The sequence below is a fragment of the Amphiprion ocellaris genome, chromosome 8 (genome assembly GCF_022539595.1).
Source record: "Amphiprion ocellaris isolate individual 3 ecotype Okinawa chromosome 8, ASM2253959v1, whole genome shotgun sequence".
NCBI lineage: Eukaryota > Metazoa > Chordata > Actinopteri > Pomacentridae > Amphiprion > Amphiprion ocellaris.
This window is the reverse complement of record NC_072773.1, coordinates 27,772,502-27,791,173: the sequence shown is the minus strand read 5'-3', so window position 1 is coordinate 27,791,173 and position 18,672 is coordinate 27,772,502.

The window sequence follows — 18,672 nt, the reverse complement described above, 5'->3', positions numbered from 1 at the left end:
GTGTGTGTGTGTGTGTGTGTGTGTGTGTGTGTGTGTGTGTGTGTGTGTGTGTGTGTGTGTGTGTGTGTGTGTGTGTGTGTGTGTGTGTGTGTGTGTGTGTGTGTGTGTGTGTGTGTGTGTGCCTGCATGCACGCGCTTGTGTTTGTGTTTGTTTGTATGTGCGGCTGTGTGTAAATGGTTATAGATGGGACAACAGCACCACACTGGCAGTCTGAATCATTACTCACACAGATAGGGAGAGACCCAGGGCCGAGGAACCCCTAACATCCTCCACCTTCCTACACAGATGCACACACAATCCCACACCTCCATACACATATCCCCGGGTTATTCATTTCTAAGCAGAGTGCCTGGCATTTTACCACATCCTCCCCCCTTTATTAAGAGACTGAAGCTGTGGGTTCCCTCTTGGAGAGGGGGAGTTGAGGGATGGTTTTCGATTGGGCCTTATACTCTTTGCTTGCACCCTTCGTTCCTTATCTCTCCTCTTGTCATTTCTCTTAATCTTTCATTTCCATCTCTTTCTCCCTCTCTCTGTCTCTCATTTTCTCTCTTTCTTCCTCGAGAAACTGCCTGCCCCCCCTCATTGGCTGTTTGTTTCACCAAAGACACAAGGCAGGGATGAAAAAGAGTGTCTACTGACTCACAGTATGTGTTTGTACGTGCAGTTTAAGTCTCTTAAAGTTAATTATGAGCAGCTACTGGCCTCTGCAGTTGTAGTAAAAGTGATGTCCACACTTAACATCAAAAACCAATGAGCCTTTACTCTGGTGCTTAAGTCTGGCTGTACCAGTGGAGATTCCCTTTAATAAGTATAATTAATAAGTGCACCACACTCCCATATTAGAATCAGTGGCACATGCAGGCTGCTGCGATGCTCAGCTTCATTTTAGAGGCTAACCCTTTATGATTGTAGAATTTAAGTTGATGGCATAATTTCCTATTTGGTGTTTTCTTTCCCAGCTCCAGTTTATGCGGTGTCTGTTTTTGTCTCTTCCTCAAAGTGAGAAAGAGTCCTTGCTTTCCTGAATATATGAGAGCAATTATAGCAACATTATTAGGAGACTGTGGCCCTTCACAGAGTGGTGAAATAACAATATCGTGTCATTGCAAGCTCAGTGAGAGCGCTGCAGCCCAGAGATTGAAAAAAATGTGCGTGCATATTTGTAAGTTTATCGTGTGTGTTCATACATTTGATTTCAGATAAGGTGTATTTGTGGTTCTCGGTGCTTGAGCACGTCTGGTGTTTATAGCATATATGCATGCGTGTTTGTGTGTGTAGCAGTATGTATGCATGTGTTAGAAGGGTCTGTATATGTACAGGAAGAGAGCCTGTAAATAAATCTGTTTGGGGATTGGGGTTGTGGGGATGAAATATGGTCCCAGGGATGTGGAGCAATGTGAAAAACTCGGCAACGCCAGGGAATAACAAATCTCCTGATGTCGCCTCGGCGCAAAATAAATACACTCCCCTGTACAAGTCATCCATCTGGACTATGAGTCGCAACAAAGACGCCCCCAATGCATCCCCAACACACACACACACACACACACACACACACACACATCCAACCAACCAACACCCATCCCACAGTGGCCATGTTTATTTACCCATTTATTTATTTGTTTGTTTGTTGAATTAATTGGAAACTGCTTGTGGGGGGATTGGAAAGTGTATTTATTGTTTTTTTTTTGTGAGTGAAACGTGATCTTTCTCCCCCTCTTCCATCTGTAAAATGCTGTGTCTTAATGGGTGGTTTGGAGGGGTAGTGATGAAGGATGGAGGGGGAATTGCAGGGTTTGTGGATTGGGTGTTTTAACTAATGATCGATCACGGGGGATTAAATAATTAAATTTCAGCCTTGACAATTTAAAAGTCTACCCACACGAAGTCGACTGAATGAGGAAAGAGGGAAAGATGAAAGATTCCGCCTGCAGCAATGTATCAGAAGGATTCAACATCCAATACATTATGGGGAAGAAGGGTGTGTGTGTGTGTGTGCGTGTGCGTGTGCGTGTGCGTGTGTGTGTGTGTGAGCGTGCACAGGATTTAGCCCATGTGCATGATGCATGTACACAGACACTCTCTACGGTCTCTTCCTGACATATAGGCTATAGTAAGTCCATTCAGCTAACCATGTAGGGCCACCAGATTCTTCTTCACTTTCCTTATCTGGGCCTCTTCTTCCAGACACCCTATTACTACCCCCTCTGCAGCACTAAAAGCTCGTACGTGGGGCATTATGTATCTGTATTTTAAAAAAAAAAAAAAAGAATAACCACACAACAACAGCATAAAGGCATTCACTTATTGCAATTAAAGGATAAGATGTTTTGTTGTTGTTTTTGAGAATCCAGTTTTCTTTTTCCAATTAAGGTCTATTCTTTTGGCTTAATTAGGTCACGGTGATACGGTTTGTGTGTGTGTGTGTGTGTGTGTGTGTGTGTGTGTGTGTTTGTGTGCGTGTGTGTGAGGGTCATTCTGTCCCTCCCAGGGATAAATATTAGCTCTCGTTGTTTGCAAATAGGTGATGTATGGTGGCCATATCTCTCGGTGATGAATGTTTTTTAGAAATTTCCTCTCCTTTATCAATTGACTAACAAACCCATGTATCACTGCCACTCTCCCCCACTCCCCATATAAATTAAATAACCAGCTCTCTCTCTCTCTCCCCCTCTCCCTCTCTTCTGCTTTTCACATTTCCTCTCATCTGCACTTCCACGCTCCCCAATTTCCCTTTCATTACTCCTCTTAACTTTATTCATTTTATTACATTCTGCACATTTTACCTTGTGTCACAAAAACACATCAAAACCAACAGCAGTCAGAGTTGTTGTGGGGGAATAACAATACATTTGTTACATACATCTGAAACTGAAATGTCCCTGCAATGCGATGGGAACAGAAAAGGTGATTTTCAGTGATTGCCACTTCGCCTTCCAGCAAATTATTAGATGTACTCATCATCAGGCGACGTCTGACACACTTAAGGATGGATCTTCATAAGTGAAAATATGTTTACTCGTCCCTGTTTATCACTGTGATGCTCTCTAAATCTGCTGTCTTTCAGATGGACGGCGGGTAAAGAGCTACAGGCTGGAGCTGGGTGGCTTCCTTTCTGTCACGAGATGATGACAGGAGGCCGATTATGCCAGAGTGCCATATTGTAAACTACTCATCATTAGCGGGCTCATCCCAGCTAACGACCGTACTGGAGATAAACAGGAGCGACGTGGAGAGCCATCTTAATCAGGAGGGCTGTTTAAAAGTGGGGCTCTGTCATTAAGCACAGCTGTATCACACCAGGATATGGGCGATGTTGAGCTGTAAAGCTGTGCTGCGAAGCTGGCTCAGATCCCAGCCTGGAGCTCTGCAGGGGTCCAATGTTGTTCTGATGGCCCCTTTAAATCCAAAATGATCAAGAATAGAAAGATAAGTGCGCAAAACATCCAGCCACATTAAATTATTACCCGCCATAGAAGGGCTCTGGTCACAGCCTCCCAGGGACGCTCTGGAACTTCACTCAATACGATGAGTTTGGGGGGGAAGTGGGGGTGAGATGAGTTCAATTTGTAGTTTATGTGAATCGTACTCCCTCACTCCTGCTGTCTCCTCTGCTGTGTTTATACACAACACTCCCTTTTCTCCTCATCTCCCCTTCCACAATCATCTTTGGCTTCGGAGAGAAAACAAATAGATCTGTAATGATGAAAATAATACTCCTCTGTAACGCACTCTTAACACGAAAAACAACAACTTTCAGGAGGATTTGCTTGTCTTTCCAGGTCAATAATCATGCTGTTTATACAAATGCATGTAGGAAATATTTTTTGTGAAACTAAAAGACACTTTGGCGTCATGTTTCTTCACATTTGTTAAAGAGTCGGTTTGCAGTTTTCTAAACCTAAGCTTGTTTCAACAGTGAAATGGTTTGCAAATGACATTTTATAGGCAAATGTGGACCTCAAAGGATGGTTTCAAGACTTGTGATTTTTTTAACCTGTGATTATTTTCTCTGTTCAACCACATTTTATGATTCTCATCCTGTTTCTCCCTCATCTCAGCTTCAGCTTTTTGTACATCAGTTGTCAGTGAGGTCTTCAAATTGTTGATTTTGTTCAAGCAAAATTCTCAGATATTCAATTCACAATCATGTTCAACAGTAAAAGTGCAACAAATAGCATATTTGAGAATCTTGAATTTGCAAATGTTAGCCATATTTCTAAAGCAAATTATAATGGCAAATTGTTTGAAATTGTAAAAACTGATCAGTTGTTTTTTGTCAACAAGGATTAGCTTCTGTCATTTTCAGATTCAGACAGATTTAGATCTTCATTTTATCTTTTTACGTATCTTTTCCTCATGTCGAGCTCCTTGCATCTCTCTCATGATGTCTCCCAATAACTCGCTCTCTTGTCCTGTAGATGGACAGGCCTGAGTTGTCTGGACAGGCCGTAGCTCTCCCCACAAATGCTTGAACAATTGGAGGTAAATACGTTGGAGACAGCCCATTTGTTTTGGACCGGCGGTGATGCATGCTTTTGCAGTGAGCAGCACATTTTTACCACGCAGCCCAAAGCAGCTGTGAGTAATGGACTGCTCCGGCCTGTCCACTCATACTGCTATTTTTATTATTGTCTCCCTTATAGTTTTCATTTTTCATATTAGGGAAGAGAAAGAGAGAGAGTAGAGCGCTGCCTTCAAGTATATTCTTTCCCTAAAAGAGGCGGGAAGTGAGGAGCCCCCCCCCTTCCACTCACTTCATCATCTTCCATCAGCCGTCCCTCACTTCTTTTAGTCAGTCTGACAGATTTTGTTGGATGTCAGGAAGAGACAAATAAGGGATTATCAACAGACAGAACCATAATTCAGGTTGGACAGCTTCATAATAATTTTTCATCGATCCATCACTGTGTTTCTGTGGCGTGCTGTCTGGTTCAGCCTCTGGGGATTGTGAGGATCTTCTGAGACCTGGGAGTTTATGATGGGGAAAAAAAAAAAAAGACACAGCTGAGTGAACTGAAAAGGCACAAATGAAGCTGCTGAGCATTAGAATGTGTACTTAATGTAGAGCTCGACTCCGGCTTTGAAGATGATTCACTAAGTAGCTAAAATTATCTGCCGCCGCTGGCCTCAGGGAGAAGACTGGTGTTTTGCATCGAGGCACTCGTATGGGCACCTATAATGGGTGCCTCTTAATTCTACTGACAGCTTTACAGGACCTGAGTTATGGAGCCACAGCCATGCTGCTCGTTAGGCCCTCGCCAGGCTTCACACTGGGTTACACTAATACACCTCCTCCCCCCTCCCCTGCCCTTTCCCCCTGCACACACACACACACACACACACACACACATTCATGAGGACTAGCGCATCCTCACAGACCCACACAATTCCTGTACACACCTTTCTTGTGTAATGGGGGTTATTTGTTCAAGTTGTTCAGCGGATGCTAGTATCAGATTTATTTCCTTGCCTCTGCCTTTCATTTCCTGGTCCTCTCTGCCACCTACACTCGCTGCTCCTCTTATCCTCGCTCACAACCGCCAGGCCAACACCTTCTCCCTCTCCTCTTTTTTGCCCCTCCACAACTCCATCCCCCTCCCCTGGCTTCTGTACCAACACTAGCAGGGTCCTGCTGGGTGATCCATCTCTGTCAGCCCGCTAAAATGATAATGCCAATTAAAGCAAAGGAATAATTGCCCTCTGCTGCCTCTGATCCCCCCGCAGACCCCTCAACAGGAGAGCTGTGGTTCCAAATATGAATGAGGACCGGGGCCCCTAGAGGCCCTCGGCTGGGTGAGAGTGAGGACAGGTGGGGAGGGGGGAGGGAAGGAGGAGGCGGGTTGGAGGGCAGAGTGGGGGAAGAGGGGTGATTTGTAACTTTTAACCTCCACTGATCACCGATGGCCTTGAAGAGGATGGAGTGGAGGGGAGAGGAGGAGATATCGAGCACACACACACACACACACACACACACACACACACACACACACACACACACACACACATAAAGACAAGCACACAAACACACAGGTAAAAGATGCTTGTAATTGTTGCACATGGATGAACACACACACACACACACATGTTCAAGGTCGCTGTCAAAGGACTTATGGCCCTTGCCACTGCGTACAGACTCTCAGTGTGAGGAGCCTAATAGGAAGTGAAAGGACTATCTGGCAGCGGACTGTAACGCCACTGATCAGAGGTGACATAGCTGCACTCTCAGGTCAGCCAGGCAGCCGTTATTAACACCGTCCCGATCACAAATTCAGGGTTATTGTCTTTCTTCTGATAACGTGCACAACAAATGGTTCAGTGCTCAACATCTAAACCATGATCTGTGTCGCCTGATGTGTCCTTTTTTTCTCTCTAGAAGTGAAGGTGACTGAAAGTGGCTCCGCTGAATGTTTATTTTCAACCACACCTGTGTTTCCTCGAGGTACGTTTTTTTTTTTTTTTTGGTTTTCTTGCACATTCACTGTACATGCTTCTTTTCTACTATTACAATTAGATTTTATAATCATTTTGCACCATGTTGGCCTGCAGTACATTGCTATTTTAATTAATGAGAAGAATCTAGATTACCATCTGACAAATCATTTAGTCTGTAAATGTGAAAATGTTGAACAATCATCATAATTTCTAAAGTCTGGTTAGCACCAAGTCTGAAGTCATAAACCTGTTTCCTGGCACCTGATGAATGTTTTTAGGCAGACTTGAACAATTCGGAACCTGTCCTTTAAGTTGTTCTGATGTATCTAATCAACAGTCTCAAAACTGAAAACCAGCAAGTCCTTATGTCTGAGAAGCTGGGACCACTGAGCGTTTTGCTTTTTTTCTTGATAAATGATCAATTATGAAAATGGCAGTTTTCTGTCAGTCGACTAATTGATTAACTGACGAATGCTTTGGAGCACTAGGCTAAGCAACGATCAAGAATAAAAGCTTGTCAAAGGTGACGGCCCCATCATCACGACTTAACAAGCACAGCTTCAGCTTCACCACCTACCAGGCAGCCATGACAGCCCATGCATCACAGCGTAGTTATGGCAGGTCTTGTGGTGAGCGTATGTGTTTGAGTATATTAATACTGCTCAGCTCAGGCAGCGTGTGGGTGGAAGGCTGGACGAAGTGTGTAGGCGGCTGTTAACACAAGCTCCGTCACCCATCGTGACTGGGTGGTGACCTGTAGCACACACCAGCAGGAAAGTGCAACGTGACAGAAGGCCAGTGGATGTAAACTCATACTGTTGATCTTTTTCAGGTTCTCACAGTTTAAAAAGGCAAATAGAAGCTCCTGAACAATAAGGCGGCTTTTGTATTTCTGTTTGGTATGTGATGCTTCCTTGTGATCTATAGGCACCTTTAGGACACATGAGAAACACTTGTGTGTTGCATGATGGGCTCAGGCTGCTGAACATCAGGAGAGCAGCTGACAGGCTCCACCACAGAGGCCCAGCGAGCTCCATCACAAGAGTAATGATCACCAGAGCCTCAATGTGACAATAATCTCCTCTAACTTCATCAACACAATTTACGCCAGCAGGCCACCAAATGCTTTCAATATGTTCTGCGTTATGATTGTCCTCTCAGCTAAAATCACAGCTACTGTAACAATAATAAAACATGGAGGCCCGCATTGATTCCGCGGGGCGACTCCACGCCACGTGTTGTAACGCCTTAGCGCCACGCCATGAGCGCGATGCTAACATTGACTTATTACAAGCGAGTGTGCCGCCAAAACCATAATTAGACTCCTTTTGTTGCCCCTGTTGTTGTTGAAAATGTAATTATGAAAGATGAAACACAGCCTTCAATGAGATGGCTGTAAAATAGCATAATTAATATGGGCTTTTGCGAGAACAATCCCCGCTTTACGGGAGCCCCGTGTTGGCCGTGAAATTAATTAAGTGTGCCAGGATTTATGGCCTGTGCTTGGAAATGAAGAGAATTAATCGCAGGCTGAAGATGGATGGTTGCTGGAAAGTGATGATGCCCAGGACCATGTGGGGGGAGGCGTTTTAACTGCTTTAGGGGGGCACTCCTGGTGGGGAATAGAAGGTTTTGACACAATTATACACCCCCAGACAACAGCTGGACCAGCGGTGGGATGGAGTACTTTTTTGGGCCAGCTTGAAATTATGAGTTGTTTTTTTTACACCTTCAACCCACCTGCACCTTTTCAATGCACACTACACACAGCCCCAAGGTGGCGTTAGCTTTGGCAAAAGTGGAGATTTCTTGGAGAGCATGGCGGAGTTATGTTTGTGTTGTTGTTTGCTGTCATGGATGACAAATGTCTCATTCTCTACATCCTCCTCTATCTACTCCATGTTCAGACAGATGAACAATAACCATGTAATTGGACACAATTATGACAATTATAGTATAAACACAATTACTGCTGCAACCAATCCAGAGCTAACAGTATGTGACAAGCAGAAAATTATTGAGTATGCACACTGCAGATTTAATGATATAATGAGGTATCCATGTTGCAATGACTCTTCTCTGCTGTGAGAGAGGAAAAATATTTTAGTCTGGAGACTTTCAGAGCTTCATGTTCTCATAGTGTTGCATATTTGTGGTTTAACTTAAGAGTCATGGGAAAATATATGTTTGCATCTTGACAATTTATGTGGTGGTTATGACAGCTTTTACATTTTTCTTTGTTCCACAGTGAAGTACACAGATATTGGTACACATGCAAGAAAAACAAAAGACATAAAGTAAGAAGACAGTTTTGTTCAGTGATTGAAATTCCAGCTCAGTGACAAAGAAAATCAAGGGAATCCACACATGATACTGGTAAATATTCATCAGCCATTCAAACTGAGCCAACAGTTTTGCTTTTAAGACAATGTCAGGTGAGTTAAGGGTGTTAAAAAAAAAAGAGGAAATCTCATAATCCCAACACCACCCCGCCGCTGGCCTAGCTGTTCACCAATTTACAGTGTCGACTATGACCTCCTACAGTGTCCTTAGACTCAAAACAAGTCCTGCAATGCAACCTCCCAACCCTCCTACTGCCTCTCTGCTCACTGCTCAGTGCATGTGTGTGTTTGTGTGTGTGTGTGTGCTGTAATAATGGAAGGCTAATTACCCACCTCCCATGTCCCTGGACAGCGCCACAATGTCTGGGTTAGGTCTCTGTGTGGGATGGTTCATGGTGGTAATTAGCTTGATACACACACATACACTCTTAGACAAGATAAATGAAGGCTGGGTGGGTGTCTGTTGTTGGACAGTTGATTGGGCAGGTACTAGGGGAGTGTCTGGGGCCTCCAGAGCATGTCCGCTCTGATAATTATGTGCGTCCGTGTGTATTTGTGTGAGCTCCTCCGCTGAGAAGGAGCCCTCAGCCCAAATTGCTGTCTCTTGTCTCATTGTCAGAGTGATTATGAAATATTGTTTAATTTACTGGGTGGTAGAGTCTTTCGTGATTTTGATGAATCGGACCTTTTATTTCTTCATTCCCTTTATTGTCTAGTGGTTAGGTGTCGTGCGTTTGTGCGCTCGGGTGTGTTGAGCGCTGTGCTGGTACCCATGTGAATAGAACTACAACATACAGCGTTACAAGACACTAACAAATGTGAGTATAATGTCTGGAAATACTTGATCCATTGAAGCTCTTAGTAGAGGCACTATAAGAGATTCCTTGCAGAAAGCAGTTTTAAAAAGGTTACTTTTGAAGTCTAATAGGTCAGAGATTACTAGTTCCCTATTAAAAATGTAGTAATTAATGCAACTATTTTATTTACTTCATCAAAATAAAGTACCTTACTTTCCTAACATTTTTTTTCTGCAATAAAGTTTAAAAAAAAAAAAAATCCCCCCAAATCTATCAAACTAAGCCATCATTTTGTCATGGAAGGATGTAAATGTAAATATGTAATAGCCTTCTTGAACACTCATAAATAACATGGTGAGATTGTATGCTCTTTATTTGATCCAACAGATAACAGTTAGAGTAACTCACCTAAAATGATCCTCAGGTTTTACATCTAACGTTTCATTCTTGACAGCATTTTCACTGCTGGAAAACAAGCTTTACACTGAAAATTTCAGTCCCTTTTCTGATTTCAAAGGTCAAATACTGTTGAATTTCCAGCGCTGAAATGCGTTTTTGTCCGATGACATGGCCACCTGCCTTGGTGTTGCCAGCTGGTCACAATAGTTGCACTCAGGCTGCTTCGAGCAACGCACACTGATCTGACTGGAAGGTGAGATGTGGTGCAAATTCACACAAGAGAACCAATCAAAACCAGCGGACAAAATTTGATCATGTACTGCCAACTGAATGGAGCTAAAGTCTTTGTAAGCAAGTCTCATCCTGCAGCCATCTTGGACTAAAAAGACCAGGCTACCATCTAAATGAATGGGATGAGAGCTATAACTGCAATTTCAATGACCACAGGGACATAAAAACTGCATGTGTACAATCACCAGTCAACTCTGATAAAAAATTTAAAAATAAATGCTTGAAAGGTTTGGCAACTTTGTCCCAAAATAAGATGTAAAATGAAGTTTTCCCAGAAAAGCAGATAATCTGCTTTTCGGAGAAGGGCTGTCACACAAACAGCCATCGTTGGTGTTATGTAATTCTCCCACAGAGAAATGATGAGTCTCTTCCTTGTAATGTAACTAATGGAACCTGTCTGAACATAGACAGCTCCATGGTAATACGCTTAAATTTACGTTGATTAACCACCCTGTCCAAAAACGTGTAGAAAAAAGACATTCCAGCACTGTGAAAGAAGGCTTAATGGTATATTTTACATATAAGCTTTGAATAGGAAAGACTATATTCTGATGTAGGCCCTTTGTAATCACCAGCATTTTTAATTTGCAACTCTAATTGGCCTACATATTTTTTCTCAGTACTGAAGTAACAGATTACAATTATATTTCTAGTGTAATTTCAGTACGTAATAGTGTCACATGCAACTAATTAGTCCCCAACACTGATTTTAGGATATATCATCATTGTTTGTTTTAATAAAATAACAGTAATTCAAACCATAAGGAAGTTAGTGTTGCATCCAGTCTCCTTGTATACATCACATCTAATAAAATCACAAGAAGCATCTTCGCTTGTTGTCTTTCTCTTAATCCTGTTATGAAGAGGCTCCAGCAGCAGCTAATGCAGAAGTTTTTTCACATCAAGTAAAGAAAAAGTTCAAATTGAAAACTGAAAAAATATAAACAAATATGACTGAACTGGTGATTCAACTGTTGATTCAGGATGACTTCAAAATAACTTTTTAGTTTCAGTTCAGTTCAAGACCGCAAGAAAATGTAGGTTTTTGAAGGTGAGTCATTTCAGCCATTAGATTTTTAGAAACCTCATATCCTATTTTAACTTCTGCTTGTGTTGTAATGGAAGTAATGTAGGACAGAAAAGACAGCACACACTACTTTTTAGAAATGGAGCTGGTGAAAAGAGTGAATGTGTGTGAGAGAGAGGGAGGTGTAGGCCCACTCTAATTGATTATACCGCTATCGACGGGGACCCAGAAAAACAGGCACTCACTTTCCTCTTGATTGAATTAAACACCTTTTATGGGGCAAATCGATGGGACGGAGATGATGGGGGGAGCGGGAGGGCGGGGGGTAGACGAGGGGAGAGCTGAGTGTTATGATATGTGGAGGTGAGATCTGCCTTTACTTTCTCCCCGTCGCACACATTCACTTGAATACACGCAGGCGGGTTCACTCAGAGCCTCCCACAGACAGGTGAGAGGTCTCGTGCCATGTTGTAATTCAGGCAAATCAATGCTTTTAAAGCATTTAGCTACGCCTGGGTGATGAAGTACAGTCAGAACAGGCCCGCCAAGCAGTATATGCACCAGACCCAAATCAATCATAATTACAAGCTGGGACAGTGCAATGAATGGACAGAGGGATGACTGGAGTCCTTCATTCTTTCCTTTTATAGTTTGATCAAAGATGAATAGTAAAAAGAAGACTGTGTCAGACAGCCGCTGAAAAGCATCTCCACTGTACTTATGTCTGCTCCGAATGGACATAGGGCTTTTTCCCAGCAGACATTTGATTTGACACAGCAGGAAAAGTGCAGGTGTTATGAGTAATATGAACAATGGTTGTAATGGAGCAACAGTGGGTACATTGATAGGACCCAAAAACTCAGAGCAAAATGGAATTAAATCACCAATAATTTTATAATTCCCGCCTGGGTGCTCCCTTCTGTACCTAATTTCTGTTTTTAAAAAAAAAAAGGAAGAAAATAAATTTCCCCTTTGATGTCTTCTATACAAGCCTCATTCTTAGATGAGAATTTATTTAGTGACTCTATAACTAACTTTGAAACTTTTGGCTTTGTAGATTCACTTATAATTTACTTGCAGGATCACAAACATCTGGGGGATTACTTTCAGTTTATTTTCAGTCCGACAATGGCTTAAATATTTCATTTATAGGAGGTTCATGCTTGCGTTTCTGAAATATGTACAAATGACTGATAAAGTAAATTTCATGACCAATAATCATATTAGACATAAGTGGCAGTATAACACCCACTCTTTACTAATTTAACTTTAAAATATTACAGCATTGTCAGACTCATAGTGGATACCTAAAAACTATAAACTCATGCATCAGTAACCAACCAATGCTTAACTCAAGTTACATCACGTCTATCAAACGTGGCTTATATACAACTTTTGGCACATTTGCAGGAGTTTCCCCCTGTAAGATCTGTAAAAACACTTTGCTGTGTAAAATCAGTGGAGTTCCCCTTTAACTTTGGTTCATTAGGCCACAAAAGAAACCCCAACAGTTCACTTCTCTGATAACCACGACAACAGATCCAGGCAAACTGACATCATCTCCACAAAACTGGCATAATCAATACAAACCAGGAAGCCGTCCTCTATTTAGTACACACTGAAACACCCCTCCTGGCCTTGATTTTCATAGACCTTGCAAGTTAGGAACAGGACCTGATGACCTCATGTTGCCACAGGGAGACCCCCTGCCCACCACCCATCCTAATCAGCCCCTCATCCCAGACACTGGGTCCACTACGACCACATTAGTCACCACCGGCACCCTGCCACTGACCCCCACAAACCACCACGCTAACTTCGTAGTTGGACTCGGCCAATCAACACTGCTGTCAACACTGACCAAACCAATTAAAGTGTCTAATGAGCGTCTTGTATAACACTAACACGGCCATTAAAGAGCATTTAAAGAGAGTACAGGGGTATCGGGTGGAGGGCTGCGGGTTAGGGTGTCATGGCTTATTAGTATTCAAGCGGCGTTTGGTTTCCATTAAGGCAGCGTTCACAAGTGCCTCGGGTGTCTCGATGGATCCAGCGACAGCAATTTGATGATTCACGAATCCGAGGCTTTATAAACAGCTTTCACACCGATGAAAACAATCTCTCCTCATAAAGAACACTTCTGATTTCATCTGCAAATTCGGAGATATGCAATAACAGAATAAATAAATGAAGTGCACATGGAATGTGTTTGAGAAAACAGTGACTTGACAGTATTACACAGGCACTCAGTTTAATGCCCAGCCATAATATTGCTGAGGGAACAGGCCCAAGGCGCTACTCTCTTTTATTAGTCATTCACTGGGATTATGGACACATTGCTTCCATTACCTAAGAGAGAGGAGCAGAAGCCCTGTTCCCCTGGGGATGGCCAAATAACTCTCTCTCTCTCACACACACATTAACATACACTCTATGGCTTAAATAGATTTGAGCCTCAGTGTGCATGTGTGCTCACAAACACACACTATCATTAACATGAACACAAGCTTCTACCCCATTTACCAGCAAGCTAATGCAATCAATACTACATGTAAATAAATGGCAACTAAATAGATTCATAATAAAGTTGATGAGAGGCATTAGATCACAAAGAGTTGCAAATAGACTGAAGTATCTCTGTGTTTGTGTCTTGCTCCTTGTCTCTTTTGTTTCAGTAATCTTCATATGTGGGCTGTGTCATATGCAGAACCATATAAAGTCTAAATTCGCACTCGCTCATGTTGGTTTTGTCAACAGTGATGCATTGAGGCTGATGGATGGCAGCACAGTGAGACAAGAGGGACAGATGAATTTGATTTGTCTTAATGTGGCCGAGGTGGTGGGACCCTGCGTCATCGCATTACTACTTCAGCTGTGAATGTATCAAAGTAAATCAATTACCAATATAGGATTCTTTAATTTGCATAGATCAGACCGTTTTGAGCAGCGAGGCTCTCTTCCTCTGTCTTGTTTCTTCTGTTTCACACAGTGACAGCGTTCCTCACCGTCACTTTTTCACCCCATCGCCACTGTAAATCTACATGCAGCATTGCTTACAAAAGAGTGCAATATGCTTTGAGGTCAGAGATCTTTGGACTGTCATGTCATTCTACATTTAAATCAGATAGATGTGCCTCTACTGGCCTTTAGCTCTCCACCTCTTTTTCAGGCTGATTTATCATGGGAGCAAAAGTTGAATTACTGAATTACCGAAATTACAATTAAGAGCTGGCCATTCATTTCAATAAGTATGTCCACTTGTCCTTAAGTGTCATGAGTGGGCTGTGGATCTGATCCCAGCTGAGATCAGGACAGAAGCATTGTATGGTTCACCAAACAGTCACAGGACTAACACATAGATACAACCAGACATGCATTTTAGAATTAAATAATCTAACTGATATGGTAATGACACTCACAATAAACTGATATTTCCTTTGCAACATTCTCATGGAAATCTAGGGTTTCTCAAGGGATCATGAGATGCATCTGAGGAGGCAGGTGATCTTCAATAAGAAATCTCCTTAACAAAATTATGTTTTATTTAATTTTTCAATTTTTTTTCTCAAATCTGTGCTTTGCTATTTCACTGCAGCAAAGTAGCGTAAAGTTTAGAATAAAAAGGAAAGCTGAAATACCACCGAATACACGCGGAAAACTGTAGCGAGAGGGGAAACAAGGGCTGTGTGTGATGTTTAAAAACAAAAATGGTGCTCTTTGTCTGCTATGATAAATGACTGTGTTCATTTGAAGAGCTCAATCAACTTATCGATCAACATTTCAAAGATCAATAATTCCTTCCTGTCTCACATTTCTACACAAAATAAAAATGTAGGAACATCCCTAAAGGCAAAGAGGCGATGCTCTTTTTCCTTCTGTGGCTCAGTGGCATCATGAGCTGAAATTCATGTTCAGACATTTGCCATTTAATAGAGTCAAGATGCATGAGCATGAAAACATGAGCAGGCCAAAGTAGCTGCCTGTTGACATCAATTCAGAGAATTAATGTGACCCAACAAATCTTGTTGTTTTATTTCCGCCAGGGCCTCCATTATGTGCTTTTAGTCATTAGGGTTGATACTTAATGATGGACACCGAGTTAAAGTGCACCTTCAGTGCATTGCTGATTGTGACCTGCTCTCATGTACGACACACACATGCACGCATGCTCGTATGTGCGCACACATATTAATATTTACTCTCTTAAACACACAAACACACAGCCAGGCACCCACTCTCCTGAAACCCCAATGTGGGCATAAATTTCTCCCGCTGTGACTTAAAAGACAAATAGCCAATAAAAGTGCCAGGGGTGTTCACACATGCGTTTCTGGCACAATCAAATCAATTTCCTCTAAGTAGCCATAAACATGTTCTCTTTTAAAAGGTGAGAGAGGGTCCCATTATCCCCAGCCCCCCTGGCCTGCTCCTCCACCCCAGAGGTCCCTCCATAGGGGTCAGCATCAAGGCCTGATCTGTCTCAGTCCACCAGATCTATCTGTGGCTCCAGACACTGAGAGATCAGGACCTCAGCCACGTCCGAGTCTTCTGATCACAAGACTACGTCCATTAATCAGTAGCAGGCAGCACGGTGACAAAGAGATTGCCTGGCAGGGGGTGGAGGTCCGGAGGCTTTCCCTGGTCCTGCTGCAGGATCCAGACTCTGCTTGGGGCCTATGGAGTCATCCATGAGTGACCAGACAAGGAGCTCTGTTGTAGTTGATGCTATTAATCAGCAAACTGTTGTGACAGAGCTGTGATTTTACAGATGTGTCAGAATTCTACGATCTCTAAAATCTGTGGTCCCATTACATTTGTCCTCATCCTTCTTGCACGAGTGTTTGTCCCATTGTAATGCAGTTACTGCAGTGTCTTCCAGGGGGGTATGAAGACCACAATTACCCCAGTTGTCCGTCCTATGGTGAATGATTGTAATTGTAATTGACTATATCCACTTTTTGCATATAAACCCCATGTAAAACATTCCACCCCCACCTTGCAAACGCTCCCTGATCCCCCTTTCCTCCATCTTCTGCTAAACCTTGGACCTTCAGCTTACACTCATGGGAGTTGACACTCGGCTCCTGCAAATCCAGTTAATATTCAATGGCTCATTAAAGATTGATTGCGAGCTGTAAAGGGGAAATTCACACACATAACAGCACAAAATCCTGCCCTTAGCTTGTAATCGTGCTTTATGGAAGAACTTTGGTCCTGCTGCTCCCCTGGTCCTTGTTAGTGAATGTGAGGGATGTGTAGACCTGCATTGCATTGCGGAGACCCTAGCCCAGCCTGGGTCGACCTGGACCCACCCAGGCTATAAACAGCAGGCCAGGGCAATCAGGTGCAGGATTGCCCCCCTGAGAGAGAGCAGTTCATTTCTACTGCTGAAATATTTAAGGGTCTGAGCAAATCTTAGACACAACACTATATATGGTGGTAGGAATAATCCCTGCACATCCCAGTCCAGGTGAGTTGATGCTTGATAATTTAAATAAAATAGAGTCTGCACTAAGGACACGTGTATCTTGAAATAACTTAAATATTGTCACATATTGTTAATGTTGATATAATTTTTAACCTCTTTATCATTTTTTAAGTTCCCCAAGTGTCCATATATTATTCTAATAAATTTTGTCTGCCTCTTGTTTATTCTGTCTTGCTCTCTCCTTCTCGCTCTTTCCCTTGTTCTCTCCCGCTCTGTCTCTCTGTCTACCCAGACCTCCGTGACCCCACCACTTTCCCAGGAGTCCCTGGCCTAGGCAACGCCACAAACACAATTTCTCTAATGTCATTTACAGCATGGATGAAGGAGAGAAAGTCCTGGCTGTCAAAAGCACCTCAACGCTGCCGTGAAGAAAACACAAACCGACACATGACAGATTCTTAGGTTTGTACAAATGGACAGCTCCCCTCCTTCTTCAAACCTCTCACCTCCCCTCTCCTCCACCCAGCAGCACCTTATTCCTGTCTTGCCCCTGATGTTTTCCCTCAAACCATCTACTCCCCCCTCTCACTCAGCTGCTTCCCAAATGTTATGCCCTAACCCTTTCCCCCTAAGAGTGTCACTCCTTCACTTTCCTCTTGTCAAATGGGCAGAAATTACTGCATTATTAAGTGTGTGTAGAGGACCGAGTCCCCTCATCAGACATAATTAAATCAGGCTGTCACATGACTCCAGCTCTCACGGACATCACTTAAATAACTGAGAATAAGGCTCACCTACTTGTTTTATATATTTTATAACTTAAAAAAAATCAACTGACAACAATGTTAACGCGCATCATTATATGTTACATGTGTCAAAACGGCACAGAGCACATTATGGCCCAGTACTTTTTATGTATTTGCCATTTTCCTTCATGGTTTATCCACTTCAACCTTCAACTCCTCTTGTTGGCATCATAAAGAAAGGTAGGACCCTCTCAATCATTGGCTCAATCAATGAAGATGATTGGACCAGTGAACAGGAACACATTGGCTTATAACACCTCCAACCTGCTCTGCACCTGATGTGACCTGCAGCCACCCAGAGTGAGCTCACATCCCATTTGTCACTGCAATTTTTCCCGGAACGGGGGGGATAAGATTGAATGGGCCGCCATGGAAATATGATTTTCAGTGCACATTGTTAACTCACTGGGGAGAGGCTTTTGCCAAATTCTATCAAAGTGTGCAACTGTGTATTAAATGACTATCAAAAGGCCAGCCATCATTTTTCATAGCGTAACCACGGTGTCCCCAGGACTAACCCCTGACTACCGCTATTGATCCACTGTGAAAATGTGTCGACACTGGATGTGACAGAGCAACAGAAAAAAAAAGAGGCCGTTTTGAATATGAACTCGTGGTTAGTACATCAGAGGGCTGTATGGCGCGTGCAGAGGGCTGGGTTAATACAGCCACTTGCTCCGTGTACAGATGGAGCAGAGACCTCGGAGTCACTTTTCTTCCCACGCTATGGCCAAAAGTTTGGCGGTTTGCTGTGGTGATCCATATGGAAGCAGGTGGGCGCGGGGCCATGAGTGGGCGAGAGGGGGTCCCAGTGGGCGGCGGGTCATAGATCTTAGATTGACGAAACATCAGAATCTCCCACAGCAGAGAATGGTGCCTGAATGTGGTCTTCAGTGTGTAGGAAGGGAGCTGGTTAAAGTTTAACCAGCCCCATCCTGTTCTCCGCAACCCTCTATCAGGCAGCCAGAGCCGGACCCAGCCCCATGGCCTCCACCCCCACTGACCCCCACTCTGTTAGGGACAGAAGTGATGGATCGCCCCTGTCATTGTGCCCTATGAGGGAACCTCTGCAAAGAGGGACTTCTGGTTAATCTGACCCTCTGAGCCAAAGTGGACAACGCAACACATTATGACAACCCTGCC